The following is a 17,208-nucleotide window of genomic DNA, read 5'->3' as shown; positions in this document are numbered from 1 at the left end:
GGATCCCTCACCCCTTGGGCCCAAGAACCTCGCAGGAGGGCCGAGAGACCTGGGCCAGGAGACCCAGCCCCAAATGGCTACTCTTTTCATCAATTCACGGTGCCCAGCACTGTGTTTCAACAGACATTAAAAATTGTCAGATCAAATTACATTTTTTCTGTTTTCCTTATCCAGTCTCAAAAAGAAAATCAAAATGATTAACAATCATTTAGACGGAGGAGTTAATTTTTAAAACAACTGAAAGTACAAATATAATTAATCAAATAATGAAAGTGTATAGAAACAATCATTCTACTGAGGTCAAGGGCATAGAACTTCCTCAAATCAACCTATAGTGGAGTCTCCAGTAAAACCATGAAATCACCTAGCCCTTCCAAATACATGTTTCAGAGTTTCACCTGCCAAAATAAAGTAGCACATATACATTAAAGTAAATGTATGAATTGATGTGATCTATCACTGCCTCTTAATTTTAAATGTGTTACTGATCTGCTTATAAATGACTGGGGCTGAAATGGGACTTGGTGTGGTCTGTCAGGGGTTTGGTTGGTAAGTAGAATGACAATTAAGTGTTTCTGATACATCACCTTGTAAAAACCTATGGTTACTCCTGTTGGGCCTGCAGGTGAGGAAGGCGATCTTTACATGTGAATCTCAAGGGCCAACTACTTAAATTCCTTTTCTTTTAATTGTTAAATTTCATGGTGCAATTCCATAGGGTCGGGGATTTCCCTATACCTTATTAAGGTCCCACCGTGAATGAGTTTCCCCATATTATTACAATAGTGTAGTCCTTCACAAACAGTTATAAGTCTATCATTCCTTTATTTCAATGTACCCTGACATTGCTGGTTCAGACAGGATAGGATTACAGATTGCCTTATCATATGCAGATTGCATTTCCTTTGGATATATTCCTAGAAGCAGGATAGCTGGGTCATGTGGCAGGTTTATTTGGAGCTCTCTGAGCATTTTCCTACAGATTTCTATAGTAATTGTATTAGCATGCACTCCCACCACCTGTGAAAGAGGGGGCCTTTCTCACCACATCCATGCCAGCAGGTGGTATTAGTAGAGTTCTGAACGTAGGCTTACTTCACTGGAGTAGGTGGAACCTCAATGTGGTTTTCATTTGTATCTCCCTGATGGCTAGAGAGCCTGAGCATCTCTTCATATGTTTGTTAGCTATTTGAATTTGTTCTTTTGAAAAAAAAAAAAAGTCTGTTCATTTTCTTTGCCTATTTCTTCACAGTTTTTTGTTTGTTTGTTTGTTTGTTTGATTGGCTTTGTTGACCCTGGGTTTCTGAAGCTTTTTGTAAATCCTGGGTATTAATCTCCTACCAATTGTATGGTGCCCAAAAATTTTCTCCTGGGCCCGGCAGCGTGGCCTAGCGCCTAAAGTCCTGGCCTTGAATGCGCTGGGATGCCAAATGGGCGTCAGTTCTAATCCCGGCAGCTCCATCCAGCTCCCTGCTTGTGGCCTGGTAAAGCAGTCGAGGACGGCCCAAAGCTTTGGGGCCCTGCACCCACATGGAAGAACTGGAGGAAGTGCCTGGCTTCTGGCTTCAGATCGGCATAGCATTGGCCATTGTGCTCACTTGGGGAGTGAATCATAGGACAGAAGATCTTGCTCTCTGTCTCTCCTCCTGTCTGTATATCTGGCTTTCCAATAAAAATAAAGAAATCTTTAAAAAAAATTTTTTTTCTCCTATTCTGCTGGTTGCTTCTTCACTTTGTTTATAATACTTATTTTCACTGCTGAGATACTGTCTCATCGATCTGTCCATTGCTGTTGATGGGATATACAAGTTCCCCACTGTTACAATATTGGATCCATTAATATTTGTTTAAATATGTTTTTAATGTTCATTAATATTTGTTTCACATAGCAAGATGCCTTGACATTTAGTGCATATACATTTATTATGGTGATCTTGCTGACTGGATTATTTGATCATTATGTAAGAATTGTTACACCTGATTATTTTTCCTCTGAGTATCTTTTTCCATGCTTCCACTCCACTTTTAGTTTCAACTGTTTTTTTTTTTTTTTTGGTGATGTGTTTCCTGTAAGCAACAGATACATGGATTTTGTTTTTGATCCAACCCTCTACTGTACCGCATTTGATTGATAAGCTTAAGCCATTTACTTCCAACATTGATATGGATAGGTGGCAGTTTGGTCCTGTCATTTTAGCAATGGGCTGTTCTTTTATTTAGTCTTCCGTTGGCCATTTCCTGAGAAGATCTCTGTATTTGCCTCTGCTTTTCTTTGTCTCTCGTCCTGTTCCTTGTCAAGAGAACACCTTTAAGTCTCTTGTAGATCAGGTTTGGAAGAGATAAATACGTGGAGTTTTTCTTTACTGTGGGACATTTTATTTTTCATTTTCAAAGACAAAGAAGAGCTTTGCTGAGTACATTATTCTGGGTGGAAAATTTTTCTGTTTTGGAATTGGGAATATGTCACTGCATTCTCTTCTTCCGTAGAATTTCTTCGGAGTGGTCAGCTGTGAGTCTGATTGTTATTCTTTCATAATTTTTTTTTCATGTGGACATTTAAGGATCTTTTCCTTATGTTCAACTGAGGAAAGCTTGATTACCATGGGTTGTGGTAAAGATCAATTTTGCTCAACATTGTTGGGAGTTCTTTATCCCTCCTATTTATTGTTTGCCAATTCTTTTTCCAGATTAGGGAAGATTTCTTTTATTATTTCACTGAATACAAATTTAAACCCAACTTCTTTTTGTTCACCTTCTGGAACTGCCATAAATCTTATATTTGTCCTTATAATCATGTCTTTTAATTCATGAATACAGTTATCTTGGCTTCACCCAATTCTGCTTCTACCTTTTTGCTTATTGCACCCTGATGATAGGAAATGTCTTCCAATTCTGATTATTTCTTCCGTTTCATTCATTCTACTGTTAAAACTTTTCACTGAATTTTAAATTTTCTCTATTGTGTCCTTAATCCCAATAATTAAGCTTGATTTTGTTTCCATGTTGCTATTTCCTGTGTGACAGATTTCTGAAATACCTTGAACACCTGCGTATGCTTCTCGTTGTTGTTCAGAAGCTTTAAAACACATATTATGGATCATATATCTGCCATCTTCTTGATGTCTCCCTTAGTTAACTCTGATGGTGGTAGAAGCATTTGCTGCTCTGCTAGAGAGTCTTCCATAACATTCTTTCTAACTCTGTCTCTTCTTTTACCTTTGGGCATTTCAATTCTGGGTAGCAGATTCTTCTCCTTATAGCAAGTTTCTAAGGTATGCTAGTCACAGGTCTACAAGTCATTTTTATGTTCAAGTAGTGTCCTGGATTAAGAAAACATCAGCTGTCCTAAATAACTGGATTGTTAGTGGTACTGATCTTACTGGCACATGTTGGTTGCTAAGTCTGAGGGCCACATGGATCATTTTGAGTGGAGCCTGTAGAGTGCCATGATGGAACTGCTTTCTCTGGGTTACCTGGGGAATTCAGTAGGCAGGAAGTGATTTGGCTCGCACAGCTCAGCTGTAGTTCCTCCAGTCCTGCAGTGCTTGGTCTCACGAAAATAGCACCTGATTACTACTGTTTTAGCGCATTTGTAATTTCCTGTTGCTCCTCTCATCCCCTCATCCCTCGGCCCTCTGTGTAAAATGTTATCCTAGGGGGCGCTGATGAAGACTAGGGGCTGTTGGCAGTCAGATCCAGGGACCATACAGATCCTGCAGGATGCAAAGTGGGTGCTGCTTTCCCTTTGGGATCAGTTCAGTGTGATTAGCAAGAAACGATCCTGATCTGGGCTGTCCCTTCAAATCTGCACTCTCTACCCCAATATACGTGATGGTGCCCCATCTCACACCACTGAGCATCTGTACTGTGAGATCCATCCTATTGCTGCATTGCCACTTAGAGTCCACCACTCCTTTTCTTCTCATTTTTGGGTCAAATAAAATTAGCAAAATGGGAAGTAGGCACCCACGGAGTCTCTACTGTCCCTTTCAGATCAGGCCTGAGGTCTGAGTTACCTGTCCGGTCTGCCGCTAACTCCACCCTCTTCTCTAACAGGGGAAACCATCAGGAAGGAAGGATTGGATGGAGGAAGGAAGGAAACAAGAAGAAAAATAGAGGCAGTTTTCATTTACATCTAGATGCTCTGACACTTTCTTGAACAAGCTAAATCAGTGCAAAAAGCTTACTCTTGGGCCCAGCTGCGTGGACTAGCACATAAAGTTCTCGCCTTGAACTCACCAGGATTCCATATGGATGCCGGTTCTAATCCCGGCAGCTCCACTTCCCATCCAGCTCCCTGCCTGTGGCCTGGGAAAGCAGTTGAGGATGGCCCAAAACCTTGGGACCCTGCACCCATGTGGGAGACCCGGAAGAGGATCTTGGCTTCTGATCGGCATAGCACTGGCCGTTGCGCTCACTTGGGGAGTGAATCATCAGACGAAGATCTTCCTTTCTGTTTCTCCTCCTTCTCTGTATATCTGACCTTGTAATAAAAATAAATAAATCTTAAAAAAAAAAAAGCTTACTCTTATATGTAATACAGTAAAGATTGGGAATAAATGATTCATGATCAATAAAGGAAATCTACAATCTTAATTAAGAACTGAATAATAAGATATTGAATATTATTATGTGCTAGGAGCTGCACATAATAATGATATATTCCACTTTCATGAACTGTCAATTACAAGAACTGGGTAAAATACATCTTGGGAGAAGACCATATGGTTTCTAAACTAAATTATTCTGTAGCTTTGGACAAAATTATTTGACTTTCCTATCCCTAAGTATCTTAAAATAAAATGAGAATAACAGTAACACCTTCTGTATTGCATAACATTTTATGATGAAGTTTCAAACCCATGTAATGCCTTGATACTATGCATGAGGAAGTACTATGTCCCTTGTAGATAAATAAACAAAGGCTTTGATAAATGACTTGCTCAAGATGATGTAATGATAGGTCAACTGAGAAAGGAACCGTAATCTCAAACTTGTTTCATTAGGATACACAGTTTCTAAACCCTCTTACACAAATCCATAAAAGCAATAGACAACAGGAAACACTTTCCCAAACCAAAGTTTTTTATTTTTTTCGTGGTTTAGTTTGTCCATGTTCTGTGCGGTAGCCCATGCCAAGCACAGTTTGCTCCTTTCAGACACAGGTAGAAGCCCAGACACCGAGCCTTGAGCTAAGAAACCAAAACATTGTTAATATACGCAAGATGGGCATGTATCCCATTCCCTGGGCTTGGCTTGGAAGAACAAAATCTTTCTCTCTTGGGGAAAAACTTGGACAATGATAGTGACTTTTCAGCAGAGGAAGAGTTAGCAAGAACAAGAGAAACAAAGGGAGGCAGTGGTCCTGCAGAGCAGAGTCAGGGTGCTGAGACCTTTCTTTTGGAACTTCAGAATGCAATAGAGCAAATGTGGAGGTGTCAGTTTCTGGAGTATTGCAGATCTGTAGGGAACACTGACTTCGTATCATCTCCAGTGATTTTTTTAATTCATAGAAACTCATGTTTGTTACAATTAATCCATTTCTATTTTTTGTAAGCACTTGATGTTATATGATAAATGTCCTATTCAATGCTATTTTTGCTACATCTCATAGGTTTTGATATTTTTGTTTTTATTTTCATTCCTGCAAATAAGTTTTTCTTTTCTCTAGTTAATTTCTCCAGTAATACATCAGTTATACACTAGCACTCTTTCTTCACGGAGGTTTTGATTCTTTCATTTCTGCAGCAACACATTGGTCATTCAGTAGCATGTTATTTAACTTCATGGTTTTGTAAATCAGTTTTCCTCCTGTTGTTGATTTTATTTTGTGGCTTTTCATTTAAGGAGATGTATAATAACTTTATAGTGGAGACTGCAATTTCCAGATGCAAAGATACATTGCACTAGGTATTTCTACTTCCAAATCAAAGATGGACTCCCAATTAAACTGTTAAATATATCTTCACAATAGGATGCTGGACTCTCTGCCAATGCCCTACCTACAATGTCAGGATACAGTTAAATAGCAGAATGATAGACATTAGAACTATTTTTTGAAGGACTATAGTAACAATAGGGGAAATCAGTGTTGGGTAGGGGATCTGGGGATACACAGGGGAAATCCCAGAGCTTATGAAGCTATCATAAAATAATCACCAAAAAAACACAATTAATCCATGTCACTTTGTTATTTGGTTTGTGCATTATGTGTGTGCCAATCTTTAAACCCAATCATTTTTAATACACTTAGAGATTAAGGTGAAGGATGAGAAAGTTTCATAAAATCGGGCAATGGCAACTGACCAGAGAGTTTTTCTATGATGTACTTCTGTTGCGGAGTGTGAGATCACACCAGACTAGTCTAGGGCGTATTGACGAGTTTTTATTAATGAGGCTTGATGATAACAGGGCCCACCAGGGATTAGCAAATGGCAAGTCCATATGCCCATTCAGTCTAAATCAAAACTCTGAGTGGAATAAATTGTCGTTACCCTGAAGTTTATCCTGAAGACCTATGTCCCAAATTCCGTAGCAATATAAGTTATCCTAAGAGACATGCAACATACTACTTGTACACACTTCCAAAGCTGCAGACATTCACCTTTTCCTGGCTTCTCTGTACACATTCCATTACTGCTGGGTCACACCTTTCCTGAAAAATTAGAAATACAAAGCATCTTAGTATTAACATCTTTACTGTCTCTCCCAAGCAGTGAACAGAGGGAGAAGGATACAGAAGTCATGCTCACGGGTTACTTGTCCTCAGAGTTTGTCCAAAGGAAGCCAGAAAGGAAGCAGCACTGAGGAAGCCAAGTGTCAGTGTGTCAGAATGATGGAAGCATGTGACCAAGAGAGTGAGCCCCTCCGTAGCATGGGCCTTTATGGGAACTTGCCCGGGGAGTGGTTACATAACAATGCAATTCTCTCTCTTCTCAGGTTCCAGGTGAGCATCACAGGTGGGCAGAAGAGAACACTTAAGTGATGGAGCGAGGGGTGCGTGTGGCTTCCAAACTTGTGATCCTGAACTAGCTGACTAGTCCACAACATGTCCCTTGGTGACCCTTCCTACAATATTATTTGAGGGAGGATATGAAGATGCATTCTCTGTGTTTAGTTCTGTTACTCTCCTGGAAGAAAGAATACGTCTGCCTATACAGGCAGATATAGATAAGTATCACACCGACAACACATGAATTTTAAATCGTAATGTTTCCATTTTGCAACACACATTTACAAAAACTGTATTTCAAATATTGGATTGTAATCTTCCAAGTTAATGATACATGGTGCTATATTTTGTTAATACACTGAGCAGGGACAGCAAGCTGTAGTTCATAGCCAGTTTTAATATCAAGTGTTTATCATATATAATACAGGATTCATGTTAGATGATTACCCAATGACAGTCAAAGTTAAGGTAGGCCATGTCATAGGTTAGATGCATTAAGTGCATTTTCAGTTTACAGTAATTCCAGCTTACAACAGGCTTATTGTAGCTCAGGAAGCATCACTATGATAGAGAAGACCTAAGGGAAAATTAGGGACAATTAGAATTAAAATTTGCTTATTTTGGCTTCCAAATTAAATTCAAGCATGTAAGGGGTTTGTAAAAATCAACAATGTGGGCACTGTGAAAAAACTGCATGAATTTTAAATTGTCTGTATCCAAATAGGCTAGTCTTTTTATTTCCTTTCCCATGAATTTTTAAATGCTAAAATATGTTTAAACATATACCCATATAAGATCTACACATATCTACATACATATCTATGCATGTGTATATGCTTTTAATTTTGATTTTTGTATTCATTATTTAGCACATGCTTCCAATTAGTCCTATAAAGTGTGACTTCACTTAAAACACAGTTGTTTCTGAGGCTGCTTAGCTGTGTTGTGCCCTCTACTTCAAGGTCTCTCATAGATTACAAAATACTTATTAAGGTTATACAGGCTCGCCAGTGAAATAACTGCAATTGTTGGCCAGGTTGTTTGTACTTGATATAAGCCATTTCTCAATTTCAACTCTTCACTTTAAAAAAGAAAAAAAGACACTTGGATAGAACTGCCAAAGCTCTATTTAAAATGCAATATTTGTTGTTAGAATTATCTTGGATATGTAGGGGGAAAAGGAAGGAAAATAGAAGTAGAGACATGGTTTAAATGAAAACCTTAATTGGGAGATTTTACAAGGCTCATTGCATATTTCACTGTAAATGAATACTTCCCTAATTGTCATATAGTTTTGCAAGGATGACCATAAAATTACTTAGATGAAAAATTAATCACATTCATTGCTGTTAATCAAGGTGCCAAGATTAATCAGAAAATGTATTTAATAATAGAGAAATTATTAATTTTTCTCAATTGCCATACTGAATAAAATGGAACTTCATAGACATGAGAAAATACAGAGAAAAAACTCAGGTACTTCCCATTGAAAGTCTGTAAGTGCTACATCAATTGGCATGATTACCTATATTCTTTAAAGAATTCTTAACATTTTCCTATTTGTTTTATATGACCAATCTGATTCTGTGTTTATGGGACAAAGCCATTGGTATAATTAAGTAATTGGACAAGGTAACTTGGTGTTATTTCACAAAATGAAACAAGTATCTGAAAGTCAATTTGACAGCTCTGGGAGAAAGAACGTTTGGTGTGAGAACTGCATGAATATTAATATTCAATAGGCTCAGTATAAGTGGAGGATTTTTAAATTACGGAACTATCTTGTCTGTTTTTTCTGCAGACACAGGTAAAACTCCCAATTATTAGGTTTGGTGGAGATCAAGGTGCAGTGGCTATACTTAACAAGTGCTCACAGATAAATGGAACAGGATTATTTAGAAGCATACTCAATCATTCACAGCTATCTTTAGATTCATAATAGCAGAGAAGGACAGACTGGGAGAAGGGATGCTGGCACAGATGGCACTTCCATTTGACATATGGACAATCTGCCCAAATTTACAAGCTGATTACTGTTATTTATGATAATTATGCCTTCTAAGACCTTACTCCTTATCCAATCTTTTTGTGGTATATTTTCTTTGCTAATTTCTGTGGAACTCATTCATAAAAATTCATTTATTGTTGTTGACAAGTGAAATGTGAATTAATAAAGTAGTATCATTTTTATTAACACCTCTTTAAATGAAGCATAGAGGCACAAATCCAGCAAAACTTGAACACCATCTCTAGAGGGAAACTACACAAATCAATGAAAACCAAAGCAAAAATAAACATGCTCATGGATAGGGAACTCAGTATTGCCAACATCTCACTTCCTCGCTATGCAGTTTTCTACACAGACCCACCAAAACGAAAAATTGTTGTGGCATATGAGCAAATGTATCCTAACTTTACAAGGAAAGGGAGATGTCATGCAATTTCCATCGTATTATTAATCATGTAATATTATCTCTCTTCAAGAATTATCCAAATGCTTTAGTACTCATAGAGTCCAGAAATAAACTCACATTGAGTATATTCAACTGCTATTTTGACAAAAGAACAAAGATTTAAACAATAGAGAAAAGATAGTCTTTAGCAAATTCCTCTTCCTCCCTCCTCATTCTCCCCACTTCAGTATTATTCTCCATCTTAATACAATGCATAGTCTTTTAACAACAACCACATGTTCAACATTCTGTAATTCAGTTGTATCATGCATTGTAGATATGAAATGTCAGAAAACTTAGTATCAAATTGCCGGGTATATATAAATGAAAGGAAACCCCAATGTTGCAGAATTCCAATCCTGACAACTTGGAATTTGGCCTTGGTCAGAGTCATGATCTATGAACAAATCAATAACCTACAGTGCATTAAAGCTAAAATAAAATGTCTATTCATAAGAATAATACCATGAAGGGGATCAAAACAAGCCCTGCTCTAGGAGAGAAACAAAATAAAAGGCATATTTAATATAGGATTGCTGTTCAAAATATTTTTTAAAAAAACTAAAAACTTGATGAGAAAATGAAAAACTTAAAAAGGACCATACACATGAACAAAAATTTAATACAATTGCATACAGATCTGAAATAAACTTGTGTAAATACATTCTGTAACATATGTCATCAGGTAAATTAAAATCCATGCAAAAATAAGATAATACTGAGCACCTGTTACAATGCAAAAAAAAAAAAAAAAAACTAACAGCTTCAAATAATGCCAAAGAAATGGACCAATTGGAACTCTTGGAAGATGAAAAATTCAAAAACCAGTATAAAGAAATTTTGATATTTTACTACAAAATTAAACATATTGCCATCATAAGATTCAACACCATGCTCATTAGCATTTATCCAAAGAGTTTAAAATCTATGTTCTCACTAAAATTTGCTCATTTATGTTTATAGTAGCACTAAAGCTACAAAGATGTCTCCTAGCTCGTGAATGTATAAATTGGTTCACCTTCTTGGTGCAATATAATTTAGCAGCAAAAATAAAGAAGTAAAAACAGTTTTTAAATGAACATTTTATTAGGTGAATTATAGAAAAGTGAACAGGCTACATAATGTATGATTATACAACATCCTGGAAAAGGTAAAAAAAACATATGCAAATAACAAAACAATCACTGGTTTCAAGAGAAAAGAATATATAATGACTGTTTTCAGTAAAACTATCCTGTATTCCATTACATGATGTACGAAACTACATGATGTCACACGTTTGTCCAAACTACACAGAGTACACATTACCAATAAGAAACCCTCCTGTAAACTGCAAGCTTCGTGGGAGAATTCCATGCACATCAGTCAGGACATATGCTGCTGTCTAGAAAGGATGAGGCTATGGGGTGGTACTCGCTGTGCAAGGTGCGAGCCCAGGTATCTGTCTCATCTTACTTGCACTTAATTTTGCTTTATATGTATATACTCATTCAACCAGGAGGATAAAGGGGAAACACTGATAGCTGTAAGATAGCTGACACAAATTTGTGAGAGAAAATAACTGGATTTTGGAGACAAAAATAAGCCAAAATTTAAACATAGGCAGAGGAGATTTGAACAAAAAATTCTGGAAGCTTCATCTTAGGAACCCAATGAAAGCTGCACATGAAAATAGTTGCACATCTATGTAGGGTGGCAATGAGTGAAGCTGGATGTAGAAAAATTGGTTGAACTTCGATGAACATCACTTCTGCAGAACAAGATGGGGCATCCACATGGGCATTTTGGTAATGTTCTATCAATCTGCAGACATGGGAGGTCTTTCTTTTGGAAAGGGAGTTGTCTTCTACTTCTTTTACTTTCCCTTTCCTTGTTTTTTCTTTCCCTTTTCCTGTTCCTTTCCTTTCCCTTTTGTTCCTTTTTTAAGACCCTGACTTCCTAAAAAGAATACCAAAAGCAATAGCAATCAAGAACAAAATAAACAAATAGGACTACATCAAACTAAAAAGCTCCTGTACGGCAAGAGAAACAATCAACAGAGTAAAAAAGCAACCCACAGGATGGGATAAGATCTTTGTACACTACATAGAGGATGGGAGCTAATCTCCAGAATGTACAAATATCTCAACTCAAAAAATGGGCACGGAAAAGGGCAGACATTTCACAAAGGAACAAACCCAAATGGCAATCAAACATATGAAAAAATGCTCAAGTTCCCTGGCAATAAGGGAAATCCAAATTAAGACATCAATGAGGTACCACCTAACACCAGTTAGATTGGCCCACACAAACAAGAACACCAACGACGCTTGCTGGTGAGGATGCGGGGAAAAGGGAACCCTTCTCCACTGCTGGTGGAGCTGCAGGTTGGTACAGCCTCTATGGAAATCAGTCTGGAAAACACTCAAACAACTGAAAATCTGCATACCATATGATCCAGCAATATCACTCCTAGGAATATATCCAAAACACCTGTTACACGGGAAACCAACATGCACCCCCATGTTCATAGCAGCACAATCAATAGTTGCAAAAACTTGGAAGCAACCGAAATGCCGATCAGCAGAAGACTGGATAAGAAAGCTATGGCTCATCTACTCCATGGAATTCTACTCAGCTATTAAAAAAAAAATGCAGCTCTTTGTGGCCAAATTGGCCCAATTGGAAAGCATTATGCTAAGCGAAATGAGCCAATCCCCAAAGGTTAGATACCACATGTTTGCCTTAATTTAAGATGAAATGTTGTCAACCTGAAAACCGGTACTTGTAAATTAGAATATTATTTCAACCTCAAACAGCCTGTATCACATGCAGTAAGATATTGTGATGTAACCAATGAACCAACAATCAACGTGAGTCAGACTGCTTATGATCTACATCAAAGAATTGAAAAACCTAAAATAATTTTAAGACCCTATGCTGTTCTGTAATGGGGCAGGTGAGCAGAGAAACCCTCCACCTCCTTAGAATGTGTGAGGATGACATTAAGTATAACTTATCAAAAACATAACAGGTAACTTATAGAAAACAGACTTGAACCAGCATTAGACAGTAGTAAAATTACAAAGACATAAAGGGGTTTCAAGAGCGATCCTGACAACCTCTTAATAGGAGGTCATATGCACAAAGTAGGGGGGAAATCCAGAGTGGAGCAGCAGGACAGGAGGAGGTTTGTATCCCAGCTCTGAAGACTCTTGGATCCTCACCAAGGACTATCAGTATGGGGAGCAAGGTCTATATCCCAACTGCCAAGGAGGCCATGGGGAATTGGAGTGCCTTTGGAAGCCGAGAACTCTGGGGTCATTCACTCCCGTTCGGATCACCCACATGGGATGGAAGAAGCCCAAATCCTTTTTCATAGGATCTAATGTCATCAGAACAACAGCCAGGAGCCCTGAGTGGTCCTCAGAAACAGAAGAACAGTAAACTTCCTCCAGGAATGAGAAGAGGAGCTTTATCTGGTCCTTACTTAGTTCCAACTGTGGATCCCCACCCTCTCTTGCAATGACCATCAAGGTCGCTCCGGAGCGCCCACCCCCCCCCCCCCCCGCAAAAAAAAAAAAAAAAAAAAACAGATTAGATAGACAAAGAACAACTAGGAAAGCTTAGAACCAGACAGGAAACAGTCTGCACTCTCATATATCTTACTAGGTAGGACACAAAGATTAGTCACTCGTCACTAAGGTATTGAGGATTTCTCTGCACACCCCTCCTAAAACTGTTCTGCACCTCAACTATTGACATATGCCTTGTTAGAGTAATAAGTCAGTTTTGACTATCCTAAAATTCACCATGTTCAGTAAATATTATGCTTCAACAGTATAAGCTGCTAAATATAAAAATGAAAATAGTCACAAGACAACATAATAGTGCCCCATAGGCATTTTAAGGTGTATAGCAGCCAGTTGTGTATAAACTAAAATTAAAATCTCAATGAAGTAGTCACAGGATGTGGTTAAGAACTTGTATTTTCTAACATATTGGACACTCAATACCATGTCAATTAACCCCATAATGTTGTAAACTATTGTTGATGTTAGGTTGTGGCTTTTCATTGGAGGGGATGATATTCTGCCAGCTCTGCTTTTGGACCAGAGATGGTCTCCCCAAGAAACTGTTGAATTTATCTGGAAAATAAGGCGCTAGACTGCATGCATAGTACATGCTTGCAATGAAGGAATCATGACTGGATTTGAGCTGTAATACTGCAACAATGTGGAGGAATGCAGCATGGGGGAAGGGCATGGGGAGGGTTGGGGGAATCCCAGAGCCTATGAAACTGTGTCATAAAATGAAATGTAATTAAAAATATTTTTTTAAAAAAAGATTTATTTATTTGTTAGAGAAAGAGAGATTTTTTTTTCCAGACCCAAGTTGAGTTTCATTGAGATTGCCAGGAGCAGGTACCCGTCAGGCTAGCTGGGAGGGGAAGAAGGTGCAGCAAGCTGTGCTAGTGGGGAGGGGCTCCGTGTCTGTTGCTCTGGCATCCCCCATATTTGTTGGGGGGGTGGTGAGTGGGTACAATTACCCTCCTAGTAAAATGGTATGCTTGGGCCTATGGAGCCCCTCTCCCCGACCCAGAAAGCCCCGCGGTGAGCCTGGAGACACTGTTTTCCTCTTGAGAGGGAGGAAAGTATGCAGTTTGGCAGGGAGGTAATTGGCCAGCCAGGCCTGCAGCTCGGCAGCAGGCTTGGTGCAGCCATCCATGTCGGCTGCCACGGCCTCCACAGCCAGGTGCTCTGTAGTGAAGCCATCTTCGTGATACCAGCAGAGTCTCCCTCTTTCCGCTCCTCCCCTGCTTTCCTATCGGAGCAGAGGAGAGTTAGCAATGCTTGGGAAGATGAAAATTAAACATGATTTCAAAAGTGGAACCTGCAGCCTAATGTGATGGCTCAGTGGCTAAATCCTCACATTGCATAAACCGGGTTCTTTATATAGGCAGTGACTCGAAAATCCCAGTTAATCCAGTTCCCATTCAACTTCCTGATTATGGCCTGGAAAATCAAAGCCTTGGGACCCTGCACCCAACCGGGAGACCCAGAGGAGCCTCCTGTTTCCTGACTTTGGATGGGCTCAACAATGGCTGTTGCAGCCACTTGGGGGGTGAATCAGCTGTATCTCCTTCTCTTGATAAATCTGCATTTCTAAAAAAAAATAAAAATAAATCTTTAAAGTAGGTCATGAGTCCCCCCTCTTTTTTTCTTAATTCATTGACTTAAGAGAACTACAGAAGTTTATGTACGCTCACCACTTCAACTTCTGTCTCCATCTTTAGTTACTATGGTAACGAATCAGCCAAAATCACTAAAAAGTACACAGAGAAGCAAAAAAGGATAGGACTGACTGAATATATATTTCAATTTCTACATGGAAAGTTATAAATTATTAAAATAAAAGCACATGCGAAAAAAGGCAATAGGAGTTTTATACAACCTTTAAAGGAACTTTGAAATGTAATACACACACCTCAGCAATCAAACAAACATGTTGGTAAGAGTAGATAATGGAATACTTGATCTGTGAGATCAAAATATGCTTACACTCACAGCTCTGACTCCAAATGTTTATCAATTTAGGCATATTTTACTGACCCTCTATCAGTAGAGCAACCTGAAGCAAATTTAGCGAAGGAGTAGCCAGATATTGGCTGAGAAAAATCACGGATTGTTTCAAAGAAAGGAAAAATGTCCTGAATGAATGTGCCATAGGCCATAAACTAGAGAAGCAAAACTATAAAAGTAATTTTCTCCCAGATGCTCCAAGAACTTCAGGCAGTTTTAATCCAGAACCAATGGAATTGATTGCAGAACTTGGTATGTTAATCCTGAAGTTCACGTGAATATTTATTTACATGGTTTGGTATTGTTCAGATGCATGCAGAAGATTCTCACTTCAGCAGTAAATATGCTAATATTGGAATGATACAGAGATTAGCATGGTCCCATAAAAAGGAAGATGTACATCAAAGGAAGAAATAAAAGTTACAGCAGTTAGTCATTTTCAACAGATACTGGGACAAAGTCACAATGTAGGACTAGAGTTCAAAATCAGCATCATTGTTCTGTGAGAAACTGATATGGAATTGTAGTAGGACTGGAAATCCTCCTTAGAATTTCACTTTACAAGGTTTTAGCTAGCCATGATCAACCACGACTTTAAAACTATAACGTTCACCTGTTGCTTACAACGGGCATCGATCACGTTCCTGTAACGTGCGGTATTTTTGGTTATTGTTGCTGATCACTCTGCACATATTGCTTAATTTTATATTATAGTGATATATCCATACGTTTAGAACAAACCTAGTGTTTGTAGAGTTTGATACTGTATGTGATTTCAGGGCTCTCCTGGTGATCTTGAATGGATCTGTCCAGGACAAAGGTGTGACACTACTGAATTGGCATTATAAGTAAAATAGTTATTGAAAGTGATACTTTTTCAAAGGATTGTGAAAGTTGGCTATAGATACAGAAAAATGAGGATTAAGCCACCCAAAAACTATGGCAAATAACCAATTCCAGATAGAGTATATGTCTATATAGGAAGTGGTGCTTAAATTTTGAAATGAAGTACGGAATGAAATATTTATTTTGTGGGCATTATGAAGTGTTACTTACATGAGGCAGGAAGAGTATTGAAAGGAAAGGATTTGAGAAATTGAGTGTATTGAATTTTTTTTAAAGATTTATTTATTTATTGGGAAGTCTGATATACAGAGAGGAGGAGAAACAGAGAGTAAGATCTTGCGTCTCATGATTCACTTCCCAAGTGAGCACAATGGCCAATGCTATGCTGATCCGAAGCCAGGAGCCAGGAACTTCTTCTGGGACTCCCACAAGGGTGCAGGGTCCCAAAGCTTTGGGCCATCCTCGACTGCTTTCCCAGGCCACAAGCAGAGAGCTGGATGGGAAGTGAAGCTGCCGGGATTAGAACTGGCACCCATATGGGATCCCAGCACGTTCAAGGTGAAGACTAGCCACTGGGCCATGCCACTGGGCCCAAGTGTATTGAATTTTAAACAACGACATATAAAGCACAGTACAAAACATGTAGAGACAAACTATATCCTGAAGATAAAAGTATTTGAGGTATCAATGTATAGAATAAAGTGTATATATAGCAAGCTATTATTAACATACCTGATATATTTATTTCCATTTATGAGAGAGCAAATATCTTACATCCAATGATCTGCTCTCTAAATCCATAAAACATCCATTGATAGGTCATGACCAAGATAGGAATTAGGGAGCCCAGCGCCATGGCCTAGCGGCTCAAGTCCTCGCCTTGAACACGCCAAGATCCCAGATGGACACCAGTTCTAATCCCAGCAGCTCCACTTCCCATCCAGCTTCTTGCTTGCGGCCTGGGAAAGCAGTCAAGAGCAGCCCAAAGCCTTTGGACTCTACACCCATGTGGGTTATCCGGAAGAAGTTCCTGGCTCCTGGCTTCAGATCGGCATAGCACCAGCCATTGCGCTCACTTGGAGAGTGAATCATCAGATGGAAGATCTTTCTCTCTGTCTCTCCTCCTCTCTGTATATCTGCCTTTCCAATAAAATTGAAAAAAAAAGATATTAATAAGGAACTACACCCAGGTATATTATATGAATATACGGGCAGCAGGGAGCAAAGGTCTGGACAGCCAAAAATAACAGAAAGCTGGATTGGAAATAAAGCTGCCAGGACACAGACTGGCACTTGAATGTTCACATCGCAAGCAATGAGTTTAACTGTTGTTTAAGTCCCATGATCAATAGGGAAAAAAAAATAGGGTAATAATAACTTGTCCACAAATATGAAG

The 17,208-nt window shown here is 38.7% G+C and overlaps 1 pseudogene; it reads left to right on the top strand.

The window, feature by feature from the left end:
- The first annotated feature begins 15,292 nt into the window (after nt 1-15,292).
- Nucleotides 15,293-15,392, top strand: LOC121150361 (annotated as a pseudogene).
- Nucleotides 15,393-17,208: the final 1,816 nt, after the last annotated feature.

The sequence above is a fragment of the Ochotona curzoniae genome, unplaced genomic scaffold, assembly GCF_017591425.1.
Source record: "Ochotona curzoniae isolate NIBS_2020 unplaced genomic scaffold, NIBS_Ocur_1.0 scaffold_4953, whole genome shotgun sequence".
NCBI classification, from domain to species: Eukaryota; Metazoa; Chordata; class Mammalia; order Lagomorpha; family Ochotonidae; genus Ochotona; species Ochotona curzoniae.
This window is presented reverse-complemented; position numbering and strand designations above follow the sequence as displayed.